The following is an 11278-nucleotide window of genomic DNA, read 5'->3' as shown; positions in this document are numbered from 1 at the left end:
TGGGAGCAATGATATATATATATTTTTCCCTTTTTCTCTTTTTGTGAGTGTGTATGTGTATGCTTCTGTGTGTGATTTTGTCTGTATAGCTTTGCTTTTACCATTTGTCCTAGGGTTCTCTCTGTCTGTTTTGTTTGTTTGTTTCTTTCTTTAGTACAGCTTCTAGCACTTGTTATCATTGGTGGATTTGTTTTTTGGTTTGGTTGCTCTCTTCTTTCTTTCTTTTTTTATTACTTAAAAAAATTCTTTTAATAATTATCTTTTATTTTAATAACTTTATTTTATTTTACTTTATTTTATTTTATCTTCTTCTTTCTTTCTTTTTTTGCTCCCTTTTATTCTGAGCTGTGTGGATGACAGGCTCTTGTTGCTCCAGCCAGGCATCAGGGCTGCACCTCTGAGGTGGGAGAGCCAAGATCAGGACACTGGTCCACAAGAGACCTCCCAGCTCCACGTAATATCAAATGGCAAAAATCTGCCAGAGATCTCCATCTCAACACCAAGATCAGCTCCACTCAACGACCAGAAAGCTACAGTGCTGAACACCCTATGCCAAACAATGAGCAAGACAGGAACACAAACCCATCCATTAGCAGACAGGCTGCCTAAAATCATAATAAGTACACAGACACCCCCAAAACACACCACCAGACGTGGACCTGCTCACCAGAAAGACAAGATCCAGCCTCATCCACCAGAACACAGGCACTAGTCCCCTCCACCAGGAAGCCTACACAACCCACTGAACCAACCATAGCCACTGGGGACAGACACCAAAAACAACAGGAACTACGAACCGGCAGCCTGCAAAAAGGAGACCACAAACACAGTAAGTTAAGGAAAATGAGAAGACAGAGACACACAGCAGACAAAGGAGCAAGGCAAAAACCCACCAGACCTGAAGAATGAAGAGGAAACAGGCAGTCTACCTGAAAAAGAATTCAGAATAATGATACTAAAGATCATCCAAAATCTTGGAAATAAAATGGAGAAAATACAAGAAACGTTTAACAAGGACCTAGAAGAACTAAAGAGCAAACAAACAGTGATGAACAACACAATTCTCTAGAAGGGATCAATAGCAGAATAACTGAGGCAGAAGAGCGGATCAGTGACCTGGAAGATAAAATAGTGGAAATAACTACTGAAGAGCAGAAAAAAGAAAAAAGAGTGAAAAGAATTGAGGACAGTCTCAGAGACGTCTGGGACAACATTAAATGCACCAATATTCGAATTATAGGGGGTCCCAGGAGAAGAAGAGAAAAAGAAAGGGACTGAGAAAATATGTGAAGAGATTATAGTTGAAAACTTCCCTAATATGGGAAAGGAAATAGTTAATCAAGTCCAGGAAGCACAGAGAGTCCCATACAGGATAAATCCAAGGAGAAACACACCAAGACATATTAATCAAACTATCAAAAATTAAATACAAAGAAAAAATATTAAAAGCAGCAAGGGAAAAACAACAAATAACACACAAGGGAATCCCCATAACATTAACAGCTGATCTTTCAGCAGAAACTCTGCAAGCCAGAAGGGAGTGGCAGGACATATTTAAAGTGATGAAGGAGAAAAACCTACCACCAAGATTACTCTACCCAGCAAGGATCTCATTCAGATTTGACGGAGAAATTAAAACCTTTACAGACAAGCAAAACCTAAGAGAATTCAGCACCACCAAACCAGCTTTATAACAAATGCTAAAGGAACTTCTCTAGGCAGGAAACACAAGAGAAAGAAAAGATCTACAATAACAAACCCAAAACCGTTAAGAAAATGGTAATAGGAACATACATATCAATAATTACCTTAAATGTAAATGGATTAAATACTCCAACCAAAAGACATATACTGGCTGAATGGATACAAAAACAAGACCCGTATATATGCTGTCTACAAGAGACCAACTTCAGAACTAGGGACACATACAGACTGAAAGTGAGGGGATGGAAAAATATATTCCATGCAAATGGAAATCAAAAGAAAGCTGGAGCAGCAATTCTCATATCAGGTAAAATAGACTTTAAAACAAAGACTATTACAAGAGAACAAGGAAGGACGCTACATAATGATCAAGGGATCAATCCAAGAAGAAGATATAACAATTGTAAACATTTATGCACCCAACATAGGAACACCACAATACATAAGGCAAATACTAACAGGCATGAAAGGGGAAATCGTCAGTAACACAATCATAGTAGGGGACTTTAACACCCCACTTTCACCAATGGACAGATCATCCAAAATGAAAATAAATAAGGAAACACAAGCTTTAAATGATACATTAAAGAAGATGGACTTAATTGATATTTATAAGACATTCCATCCAAAAACAACAGAATACACATTTTTCTCAAGTGCTCATGGAACATTCTCCAGGATAGATCATATCTTGGGTCACAAATCAAGCCTTGCTAAATTTAAGAAAATTGAAATCATATCAAATATCTTTTCTGACCACAACTCTATGAGACTAGATATCAATTACAGGAAAAAATCTGGAAGAAATACAAACACATGGAGGCTAAACAACACACTACTTAATAACCAAGAAATCACTGAAGAAATCAAAGTGGAAATCAAAAAATACCTAGAAACAAATGACAGTGAAAACACGACGACCCAAAACCTATGGGATGCAGCAAAAGCAGTTCTAAGAGGGAAGTTTATAGCAATACAATCCTACCTTAAGCAATAAGAAACATCTCAAATAAACAACCAAACGTTACACCTAAAGCAATTAGAGAAAGAAGAACAAAAAACCCCCAAAGTTAGCAGAAGGAAAGAAATCATAAAGATCAGATCAGAAATAAATGAAAAAGAAATGAAGGCAACGATAGCAAAGATCCATAAAACCAAAAGCTGGTTCTTTGAGAAGATAAACAAAATTGATAAACCATTAGGCAGAGTCATCAAGAAAAAAAGGGAGAAGACTCACATCAATAGAATTAGAAATGAAAAAGGAGAAGTAACTACTGACACTGCAGAAATACAAAGGATCATGAGAGATTACTACATGCAACTCTATGCCAATAAAATGGACAACCTGGAAGAAATGGACAAATTCTTAGAAATGCACAACCTTCCGAGACTGAACCAGGAAGAAATAGAAAATATGAACAGACCAATCACAAGCACTGAAATTGAAACTGTGATTAAAAATCTTCCAACAAACAAAAGCCCAGGACAAGATGGCTTCACTGGCTAGTTCTATCAAACATTTAGAGAAGAGCTAACACCTATCCTTCTCAGACTCTTCCAAAAATAGCAGAGGGAGGAACACTCCCCCACTCATTCTATGAGGCCACCATCACCCTGCTACCAAAACCAGAAAAAGATGTTACAAAGAAAGAAAACTACAGGCCAATATCACTGATGAACATAGATGCAAAAATCCTTAACAAAATACTAGCAAACAGAATCCAACAGCACATTAAAAGGATCATACACCATGATCAAGTGGGGTTTATCCCAGGAATGCAAGGATTCTTTAATATACACAAATCAATCAATGTGATACACCATATTAACAAATTGAAGGAGAAAAACCATATGATCATCTCAATAGATGCAGAGAAAGCTTGCGACAAAATTCAACACCCATTTATGATAAAAACCCTCCAGAAAATAGGCATAGAGGGAACTTACCTCAACATAATAAAGGCCATATATGACAAACCCACAGCCAACATCATCCTCAATGGTGAAAAACTGAAACCATTTCCACTATGATCAGGAACAAGACAAGGTTCCACACTCTCACCACTATTATTCAACATAGTTTTGGAAGTGTTAGCCACAGCAATCAGAGAAGAAAAATAAATAAAAGGAATCCAAATTGGAAAAGAAGAAGTAACGCTGTCACTGTTTTCAGATGACATGATACTATGCATAGAGAATCCTAAAGATGCTGCCAGAAAACTACTAGAGCTAATCAATGAATTTGGTAAAGTAGCAGGATGCAAAATTAATGCACAGAAATCTCTTGTATTCCTATACACTAATGATGAAAAATCTGAAAGTGAAATTAAGAAAACACTTCCATTTACCATTACAAGAAAAGAATAAAATATCTAGGAATAAACCTACCTAAGGAGATGAAAGACCTGTATGCAGAAAATTATAAGACACTGATGAAAGAAATTAAAGATGATACAAATAGATGGAGAGATATACCATGTTCTTGGATTGGAAGAATCAACATTGTGAAAATGACTCTACTACCCAAAGCAATCTACAGAGTCAATGCAATCCCTATCAAACTACCAATGGCATTTTTCACAGAACTAGAACAAAAAATATCACAATTTGTATGGAAACACAAAAGACCCCGAAGAGCCAAAGTAATCTTGAGAAAGAAAAGCGGAGCTGGAGGAATCAGGCTCCTGGACTTCAGACTATACTACAAAGCTACAGTAGTCAAGACAGTATGGTACTGGCACAAAAACAGAAATATAGATCAATGGAAAAGGATAGAAAGCCCAGAGATAAACCCACACACATATGGTCACCTTATCTTTGATAAAGGAGGCAAGCATATACAGTGGAGAAAAGACAGCCTCTTCAATAAGTGGTGCTGGGAAAACTGGACAGCTACATGTAAAAGAATAAAATTAGAACACTCCCTTACACCATACACAAATATAAACTCAAAATGGATTAAAGACCTAAATGTAAGGGCAGACACTATCAAACTCTTAGAGGAAAACATAGGAAGAACACTCTATGACATACATCACAGCAAGATCCTTTTGGACCCACCTCCTAGAGAATTGGAAATAAAAACAAAAACAGACAAATGGGACCTAATGAAACTTAAAAGCTTTTGCACAGCAAAGGAAACCATAAACAAGACAAAAACACAACCCTCAGAATGGGAGAAAATATTTGCAAATGAAGCAACTGGCAAAGGATTAATCTCCAAAATTTACAAGCAGCTCATGCAGCTCAATATCAAAAAAACAACCAACCCAATCCAAAAGTGGGCAGAAGACCTAAATAGACATTTCTCCAAAGAAGATATACAGATTGCCAACAAACACATGAAAGAATGCTCAACATCATTAATCATTAGAGAAATGCAAATGAAAAATACAATGCGATATCATCTCACACCGGTCAGTCTGGCCATTATCAAAAAATCTACAAACAGTAAATGCTGGAGAGGGTGTGGAGAAAAGGGAACCCTCTTGCACTGTTGGTGGGAATGTAAATTGATACAGCCACTATGGAGAACAGTATAGAGGTTCCTTAAAAAACTAAAAATAGTACTACCTTATGACCCAGCAATCCCACTATTGGGCATATACCCTGAGAAAACCATAAATCTAAAAGAGTCATGTACCAAAATATTCATTGCCGCTCTATTTACAATAGCCAGGACATGGAAGCAACCTACGTGTCCATCAACAGATGAATGGTTAAAGAAGATGTGGCACATATATACAATGGAATATTACTCAGCCATAAAAAGAAACGAAACTGAGTTATTTGTAGTGAGGTGGATGGACCTAGAGTCTGTCATACAGAGTGAAGTAAGTCAGAAAGAGAAAAACATATACCATATGCTAACACACATACATGGAATTAAAAAAAAAAAAAAGTTCCGAAGAACCTAGGGGCAAGATGGGAATAAAGACACAGAACTACTGGAGAAAGGAGTTTTGAGGATACAGGGAAGGGTAAGCTGGGACAAAATGAGAGAGTGGCATGGACATAGATACACTACCAAATGTGAAATAGATAGCTAGTGGGAAGCAGCCGCATAGCACAGGGAGATCAGCTCGGTGCTTTTTGACTGCCTGGAGGGGTGGGATATGGAGGGTGGGAGGGAGGGAGGGAGATGCAAGAGGGAAGAGATATGGGAACATATGTATATGTATAACTGATTCACTTTTTTATAAAGCAGAAACTAACACACCATTGTAAAGCAATTATACTCCAATAAAGATGTTAGAAAAAAAAAATTCAACATAACACAAACTCATAGTAAACGGAGAAGAGAATGGAGCCTCCCTAGGTAGTCTCGATTATCAGGAAGTGTTGGAAGCATCCTCTTTAAAATCAGGGATGAGACACTATCATCACTTCTTGTCAACCTTGTGGTGAAGGCGCCACTGATACCACAGGCCTAATGAAGCAAGTCTTCCTTGGTTCTGTGCTGAGCCTACCACTCGGTCGTCTTTGCTAACTCAGTGTCTTCCTGACACCCACAAGTGCTCCTTTCTTGGCATCTTCTCAGTGTGGGATGCGCAATGGAATCACCCAGTCTTTAAAAAAGATTAAATAAATAAATAAATAAAAATAAAAAATATTCTGAAAAATTGATCTTTCTATACAAGAATATATTAAAACTTTGAGTTAAAAAACGAGATGGGGACTGTGCTTTTTAGAATGGCAAGTTAAGGAAGGAACTCTTTGGACCTTATTCCCAATGAAACAACCAAAACAGATAATACTTATATAAAACCTTAATCATTTGACGTTTCTAGAAGTTGTTCTAGGGCAACTACTGCCCTGTGTTTATAGATAGTCCAGTGTGATATCCTCAAGTAGGAATTTATACCCAGAAGGACCACAGCATCTACCAGCACTGCAGATTATGGCAGAGACTTCTTTAATCAGAAAAATTATGTACTTTATAAAAACAGACAACCCTTAATAAAATGTCCTCTTAAAACACTTTGTTACTGGATACTTTCTAAACAGAGGGTCTTGGGCTGTTCCAGCTCCAGTGTGGCGCTCCTTGCTTCAACTCCTTTAAGTTACCATAATTGCCTGGGATCCCAGTGAAAATTGTAATCATGAGGGGACTATCTGAAGGCATTTAACTGTGATATTGGTAATGGGCCCTTACCAAAATGGATGGAACTAGGTATTTTTGGTGGGCACTAGCAGCTATTTTGGTAACACGGAATCAAACTGGTTGTGTTTATTTTATTTTATATTTATTTATTTATTTTTGGTTGCATTGGGTCTTCGTTGCTGCACGCGGACTTTCTCTAGTTGCATCGAGTGGGGGCTACTCTTCGCTGCGGTACGTGAGCTTCTCATTGCCGTGGCTTCTCTTGTTGTGGAGCACGGATTCTAGGTGCGCGGACTTCAACAGTTGCGGCTCACGGGCTCTAGAGCGCAGGCTCAGTAGTTGTGGAGCACGGGCTTAGTTGATCCGCGCGGCATGTGGGATCTTCCCGGGCCGGGGCTCGAACCTGTGTCCCCTGCATTGGCAGGAGGATTCTTAACCACTGCACCACCAGGGAAGTCCTGGTTGTGTTTATTTTTAAACTGAGTTTTAATCCACGGATAATTTTCATTTGAGAAATACCAATGTGTCCTTTTCAAAGCTGAATATGTGAATCTTTATGAGAATTTTCCTTGAGAGGCAGCCATAAAGGCAGATGATTACTTTGTGGGTGGAAGGAACAGTAAGTAGGAACACACAGAGGTGTACCTTTAGAGGCCATCTGTGAATGAACTACAGAATGAACTATAAAATGTTAACTTAGATATGCTCCCAGCTTCCCCTTTCCTTCCCAGCTCTGTGGCTAGGGCTGCTCTAGAAGTCTCAGGGCTCACATTTAAATCTGTCAACCTAAGTATTTATTGAGCTGCTTGGATGAAGGCATTCATTCCATACTCTGAGGTCTAGAATCACTTATAGTTTTGTGTACAATCACAGGATAGTCCTTGGACTGCTGAGAAAGTAATGCCAGTATATGAACATTAAATGCTTAATTCTATATCTGTTAAAAATCTACTGGATACTCTCCCATGGGACAGAGATGGTAAAGTCAAGGGAAGCAGATTCTTGTACCTACACAGAGCTCTCCTACAGTGGGGAATAAAGGCAATAAATGGGCATTTACCATACAATTAAGGAGCTGGGGTGAGGACAAAACTAGTTTCTGACTCAGTCAGGGAAGTCTTCTTGGAAAAAGTAATGAGAAAGATATGTCTAAACTAAATTAGAAGGAAGAATAAGAGCCAACTAGGGAAAGAGTAGAGGAGGAAGACAATTTCTTATAAAGGAAAGGACATGTGCAGATCCTTAGAGGAAAAAGCTAAGCAAAATCAAATCATGTTTTAAAGAAGAATAAATGATAGGCTGAGCGGAGCTGTAGGAGGAAAGGGAGAGTGGGCGGGAGATGGTGGTGGAGATGACTGGAGTTAATCAGAGAATCAGAGAACTAGACCGTGAAGGGCTTATAAGTCTTAGGAAGGTTTTCTAATTTTATCGTGTGGTCAGTGGTGAAGGCTTTTGAAAGATTCAAAGGGGGACTAACCTGATACTGATTTTGCTTTTGGTGAGTCAGTATGTGGCAGTGATGATGAGCAGAAGTGGAGGTTAGAAGATTAATTACAAGATGGTGGCAGTAAGCCAGAATTGCAGTGGATAGGATCTGGACTAAATAACTAATAGGAATAACGGGGAGGAAAGAAAGGTTTTAGAGACACATGCTAAATGAAATCATCAAGACTTTACTATTACTTGGATAGAGGCTATGAATAAGGCAAGGCTAGGTCCAGGTTTCTGATGTGGACCTCTGTATGGAGGAGGACACTCTTCACTGGAACAGGGAGCAAGAAACAAACAATGATGGTAGAGTTGAGTGGGAAGGTATAGGTGAAGTATTTCATTTTGTATTTGATACATTTAAATTATTGGCCCTATACATGGAAATATCCAGTATGCAATTGGGTACAGACTTCTAAAGTTTAAGAGGAAGATACAGGGTAGCAAACATTTAAAAATCACAAGTTTAGGTGAAGATTGAGGCAGTAATAGTAGATGGGATTGCTTTAGATAGAATGGGTACAATGAGAGGAGATTCTTGTCCAAATTAATTTTCCAGTACTGAATGGTAATGAACTTCAGCTGAAGTTATCCAAACCCAGCCAAAGTTATTCTTTACTTAGATCTGCTACAGCAAGACTTTTATTGGAACCTGAATGATAGTAGTTCATTAGCATATCTTATGGGCAGAGTGAACCTTTGTACCAGAATGATTCAACAAAAGGTGTGTTCCAATATAACAAAATTCACTTTCTATCTGATATTTTATTATCATATTATGTTTTCAAAGAATTGATGTTTAATTTGTGTTATGATTAGCATATCTTATGGGCAGAGTGAACCTTTGTACCAGAATGATTCAGCAATAGGTGTGTCCCAATATAACAAAATTCACTTTCTATCTGATATTTTATTATCTTATTATGTTTTCAAAGAATCGATTTATGACTCATTTCTCTATGTCTAATGTTCTTAGGATTTATATATGGACTAGAGTTCATGATTTTCTTTGCATTTTCTTAAAACATCAGGTAAACATATACTGCTGGTGAATGTTTTTCTGTCTTGAGGGAAAGAAAAGTATTACCAAGATTTCTTTCTAGCAATTAAAGGCAACTGATGTCTGTTAGATTACAACTCAGCTCTAACCACAACTGAATCTTCTGCAGGAAATAGAAGTATTCCATCGTATAAGCGGAAGGTTTTATTAGGGCAGCTGAATGTGGCTAGAATATGGACATGTAAGGAAAGTATTAATGACATCACTAACTGATACCCCGTTATCTGCTGGATGAGCTACTTTGTTCAACAGGCTATCTACCCATATTGTTACTTTCTCATGATTCTATTCTCTTATTCCTGTTTTGTCCTTACAAGGAGACCAGTAATATTGGATTAGGGACCACCCTAGTGACTTCATCTTAACTTAAGTACATCTGCAAAGACCCTATTTCCAAATAAGATCACATTCACAGATACTGGAAGTTAGGAGTTCAATATATCTTTTTTGGGAATGCAGTTCAACCCATAACAATGGTTCCTCACCAAAGGACCATTTTTAATAGTGACATTCACAGTTTCAGAGAAAAGTAAATAGTTTAACTTTCCATAATACAGAAACAGAGAATTCCCTTTTGATAGTCATTGGTTATAATATCATTGTAAATATTTTAAACAATTTAAAAGATTGTAAAATATTATTGCCCTATGGAATTTTCCTGTGTTCTTTCTGCTCATGGATAACTTATAATGATACATTCAATGGGGAAATGGAAAAGAAATAAAATAACTGACATTTTTTCATCTCTGCTTTCCAGAAAGTGTACTTCTACCAGTAGTGTATACAAGTGCCCATTTGGCTACCTTCCCGAGGCACTGAATAAAAGAAAAAACTTTGCTACTCAGAAGAGGGATTCTATCTCATTTTTGTTTTAGGTGACATTTGATTGATTAATTTAATGATTAATAGTGAAGTTGAATATTTGTCATAGTCAATGAAAACAACTTTTTCACTCATCATTTATCTTTTAAATTTTTGGAGATACTTTCTTAGAGCTTTTTCTTTTCTGTAGTAAAATCTATCTTATTTTTTATTTTGTGATGTTCTCCACAATTTAGAAATCCTTTGCCCATATCAAGATAAGTTAAATATGTATTTATGGGTAGGAAAGATATGTATAGATACAGAACAAATACCAAAGATTTTGAGGAAAGATGCTAAGTCAAAGAAACTTCTTCATTTTTATTCATTCATTCATCAAACCAGCTGATCTATTGAATACTGACTGTACACTAAGTGCTTTGGTGCATTAGCCATGTTTCTACTCGTACAAAGTTCACAGTCTGATGGGGGATAAATATCTAAACAAATATTTCCTACTAATATGTACAGAGTCATTATTACAAGAAGTAATGAGAGTATCAAAGAGAGAGAACTTAGTTTTTTTTGGAGGATGGATAAGGGAAGGCTTCAAAGAAAGTCTGTACCTGAGCTCGATGACAATGATGATTAGAGGTGATTCAGGCAGGAAAGAAAGGAGGGGGATATCCCCCAAAGAGGAAAATGCATGGGCAAAAAGGTGGAAACATTTCAACTAGATTGTACATTCAGTGATGATAGTGGTCATTTCTGGCTTGGTCATTTTTAAAGACCTGGTCTTTAGCCTTCTGCCTTATATGAGTGTATTCTTAATATTTTAAAAACAAATCAGTAAGTGGATTCAGGCAAGCATGCAAGAAATAAATGAAAGATGATGAAGGAGAAGAAACAGGTTTGGTGTGGTTGGAGTGTGGGGTGGAATCATGATGGTAGTGTTGCTGGAAACAGTGGCAGAGATGAAGTTGAGCCCTTGCACCTGACATTCATTTCATCAAATAATAGCATATCTGGCCACTTTATTGACACTGTAAAATTATTTAATAAGGCACTAGGGTCATATGCCTGATAATGGCTAAGAAGTTAGAAATATTATTTTTTTTTCT

Source organism: Balaenoptera borealis (genome assembly GCF_965194805.1).
Source record: "Balaenoptera borealis genome assembly, chromosome: 2".
In the NCBI taxonomy this organism is placed as follows: domain Eukaryota; kingdom Metazoa; phylum Chordata; class Mammalia; order Artiodactyla; family Balaenopteridae; genus Balaenoptera; species Balaenoptera borealis.
This window is presented reverse-complemented; position numbering follows the sequence as displayed.